At 38.9% G+C, this 4,347-nt stretch overlaps 1 long non-coding RNA gene across 2 annotated transcripts; it reads right to left on the bottom strand.

Moving 5' to 3' along the window:
- Positions 1–677: 677 nt before the first annotated feature.
- On the bottom strand, positions 678–3,193 carry LOC126625096 (uncharacterized). 2 transcript variants are annotated; one of them, XR_007624319.1, is made up of 5 exons: positions 2,993–3,193; positions 2,750–2,909; positions 2,576–2,644; positions 1,819–1,877; positions 678–878 (listed from the first exon to the last, which is right to left on the bottom strand). It is a non-coding gene; the product is annotated as an uncharacterized LOC126625096 (long non-coding RNA). The 2 variants fall into 2 exon arrangements; XR_007624318.1 differs by having other exon boundaries at positions 2,576–2,909.
- Positions 3,194–4,347: the final 1,154 nt, after the last annotated feature.

The raw sequence follows: 4,347 nt of genomic DNA, 5'->3' as shown, positions 1-4,347 counted from the left end.
CAAACATACTTTGAATGAAACAATAAATATGTCATGCATAATATTAATACCCATATGCATAAAATCCAAAAGGACACATTATATATAAACCATTGGCTCTGATACCACTTGAAGGGAAATTTATGAGATTCTAGAATGGGATTTCATAATGACTATCATGCATATACAAATCAAAATTTAATATACGAAAGCAGCGGAAGCATTTATAACATATTATCAAAGCTATAGTCATGCAAATCCCCTTCAAGGTTCATAGGTTTATATATAATGCATCAAAACAATTTTAGAATCAAGAACAAAGTGAAGGTTAGTCTTATACCTCTTGATCTAGACTTAAGACCAAGGATGGACCACCTCCAAGGCCTTTGCTCCTTGAAATCCTTGAGCCTAGCTTCCCTCCTTGCCTCCTCCACTTTGTTACAATGAGTGCTCCTAGGTTCTCTTCAAGTTCCCAAAGTAGGAAACCTCTAAAGATCCTCACCCACTAGTGTAGTGAGAAGGATGAAGGAATAACCAAAAGGGTGTAAGAGATGTTAGTAAAAACCCCCTTTGGTGGCCGGCCTTTGTGGTTCAAGATGGCTATTTTCTTTTGCCTCTTTTGTTGTTCAAAACTCACAAAAACCCTAATGAACTTTATCTCTATAAAGTTGCTTATATAGACAAAAAGAAAACCTAGTCAACACTTGACTAAATGACACACCCCGTCCCGAAGGAGGGCATGCTGGCCGTCACGTGAGAGTGACGTAACCATTTGCACAGTACGGAAGCTTTAAGATACAATTTAAATTGATACACCCGAAGGTGAGTCCTAATTTTGTCCAATCTGTCAGAACACCGTCGAATTCCTCGTAGTCACCACACCTTTGTGATTCCTGAACCTGGAGGGGCGCAAAACCAAAATTGAGTGGGTCAGTAAAACAATTCTTTTCCAAATCCAAACATTTCTCAAAACGTTATAACCCCTCTCCGTAAAACCTGTATACTTTCCCAGAAATGTAAAATATAAATATACATATATATTCTCAAAACTTCATTTTTACTATCTCAACATTATCTCTTTATCAATCATGCCATGCCATGTCATCTCAACATTTCTCATATTAATTATGCCATGCCACATCATCTCAACAGTAATAAGGTATGAATGCATCAACATAATCATATCAGGTGCAAGAAAGTAATCAACCGTAGGCCCTCTAATAGCCCTATACGGTTGAACCTAGAGCTCAAAATCTATCATTATCACTCTACCGGAGTCACCTCTGTGACCCGTCCGGCCTTCTGCACACAAGTTACGCTCTAGTGCTTCTCATAAATCATCTGTGCACATAATCTAAGGTCACCCACCAGTCGGAATCTCACTAACACTCTCGCGACTGGTCTGTCGTACCCACTCCGCGTGGACTGTACGACTAGCATCTACTTGGATCCAAGGCGAGCGTGCGATGCGGTGAATACTATAAGCACTAAACCATGGTGCAGGATTTGAGCTCAATATATATCATCATCATCATAACAGTAATTAAATACTCATCTGTGCGTCCACCGCACCATTTCATACATATGCATCATAAATCAATTCTTACCTGTGCGTCCACCGCACCAATTCATACATATGCATCATATATTAATTCATGCATGGCATTTCAACTCACATTTCTATATACTTTTCATATCAATTCTATGCATGGTATTTCACTTCCCGTTTTTCCACATAACTCATATGCATTTCATTTTAAACATAATTTCATGCATTTTCAATTTCTGGGAAAACGTTAAGTATATATATATATACGGAAAACAAAACTGCCCACTCACCTGGAGTTCGTCCAACAACTCCCTAGCACCACACATCAAGGCGTCACGACGATCGCCGCCTAGAATAGTAATCAAATCCAACCTCAAAATTCATATCGATAGAATATATAACTTATATAAAATACGTCACTACGTAGTTCGATCCGGAAGATCTGCCACTCAGATTTTAAATCCATAACTTCCAGAGGTCCACAATATATCTCTAGGATAACATCCTAAAATTTCATTACCATCCAACGGTCGGATCTCCGTCAATTTCCAAAACTAAGTGACGGTTAACATTTTATATTATGGACTTACAATTCCAATTCCGGAAGATCCGTAACTCGGATTCCCAATCCGTAAGTTCCAATAATCCTCAAATATTACGTATTACAACGTATCAAAGTTTGGTGACGATCCAACGGTCGGATCATCAATTCACATTTTCACCTAAATGTGAAAACTATAAAACGTTATTTGAACACCTAACCAACAATCTTCAATAACTTTCTCATACGGTGTTCAATTTAGGTATATGAATATACCACAGTGATCTACTCGACGTCACGGACGTCGACATATTTTTAAAATAATTTTATTTTTATTTTTTATTTTTACTGTAGCACCTTCTTCTTCCTTGGGTCGCCGGACTGGTTTTTCCGGCGGCCGTTTTCTGGGCAGTTTTTCAAATTGCCATAACTTTGTCATTTCTCAACGAAATCAAGTGATTCAAAAACGAAAGTTGTAGACCTTGAAGAGACCAAGAGAATGGTACATTTCACAACACCTAGTTCGCCGTGTTTTGGCCGGAAACTGCCTCGAAAGCCTCGGAGGTCGCCGGAAACTGGGTATTTTTCAAATGAGTATAACTTCTTCAATACTCAACGAAATTGAGTGAAACAAAAAGGAAAGTTGTAGTACTTGACGAGACGAAGAGATTGATACCTACCTCGACTCCTAACTCGCCGGAGAGTCGCCGGAAAAAGCCTCGAAAGCTCCGGCCAAACTTTGAACTTGTCGATCTCCGTGTTCTTACGTCCAAAAACTTCCAACGAAGCACTCCGAGCTTCCTTGGGACCTCACTAAGCTCGCTGTGATCTTGTTTTAGCCTAAATCGTAACCATTTAAAAGATCATGAACAGTATATAAACACGGGACCTTAAAAACTAGGGTTTTCCGAAGCAAAACTTACCTGAAAATGGTGTCTACGTGATCGTGGAGTCCTCAGGGTTGCAATGGTAGTCTTAACTTGGACGTTGGTATAGGTTTTAGGTGGTTTTGGTGGTTGCCCGTGCGTTCGAGAAGAAGAGAGAGAGTGAGAGTTTCTGAGGAAGAGCTGAGGAAGAGAGAGAGAGTGACTGAGGAGATGAGAGAGAGACAACAAACGGGAAATTGGGAGGGATTTAGGGTGTAGGACCCTACCTAAAGTCCAAACACAAAATTATTAGTCCAAGTTTAAGTTTAATTAACAATAACTTAGGAATTTTAGGTAAAACCAATACCAAAATTACGCACCTTAATCCCGTTTAAGGGCATTTTCGTCTTTTCACGTCCTCGGAATTAAAATTCCAGGACGGGCTGTGACACTAAATATCTCACCTTTCCTCACCTAAAGTGGCCGGCCCCTTTGTGTTGTTTTTGGGCTTTGGGCTTTTGTTATTTCAAGTCATCCAATGCTTGAATAAAAGCCCAATGGGTTTAGGCCCAATGGGCCTAATTAAACCCAAACGTTTCTTTAAGCCCAAAACGATCTTTATCGCTTTTATGATTTCTTTAGACTTTTCTAAATTAATCACAACACATAATTAATCCAATTAATTGTTTCCATCATCCATTAGTTACTCACTACAATAGTGTTGTGGTGAACAATGTTTTAGGTTCTAATTAGCAAGGCAGTGAGGTGATTGGCATTAATCCAATTGCTTATATTTAATTCAATCACTTAGTGAATTAAAACCTCATTTTAATTCACCTTTCTTCTTTGACGACTACATCTAATCATCTAGAAGAACTCACAAGCTATGAGTGACATCTAACCATATGTCATAGCTACCCAAGCTAATGTAGAAGTTTATTCAAAGAACCTAGTCAGTTGGAATTACAATGTAATTCAATCCTTCTCTAATACAATACTCTCAATCACATCATTAGGGTATGGATATATCATGTCAAACCCCTAATGTGATTATTCCTTCTTATATGATCCAATTGAGTCGTATAGGAACGCTTTCCTTTATTACGCTCGATACTTCGGCCGAAGATTCCCAAATCATATTTTAGAGTATTTTTCCTCTCTTATCGAGGATTAGAGATTCCTTGTTGCGCATACACTTGCCTTCATGACTAAGTGGCTTAACCCCAATTATGCCGTGGACACCCTCGAATGGGGAGACTTTGACATAATCAAAGATTAAGTACTTAACCACAAGACAACGACGATGCCTCAGGTCTAAGGATTACTTACATCTTTCCAACCATTAGAGTTACTTGCTTGACATGTGAGTAGACCTCCATGCAAGTACTCCCGTTCGATTGTGTTCAGTGAAC

Source organism: Malus sylvestris, chromosome 6, assembly GCF_916048215.2.
Source record: "Malus sylvestris chromosome 6, drMalSylv7.2, whole genome shotgun sequence".
Classification (NCBI taxonomy): Eukaryota; Viridiplantae; Streptophyta; class Magnoliopsida; order Rosales; family Rosaceae; genus Malus; species Malus sylvestris.
The sequence above is the reverse complement of the archived record's forward strand: the minus strand, read 5'-3'. Positions and strand labels throughout refer to the sequence as shown.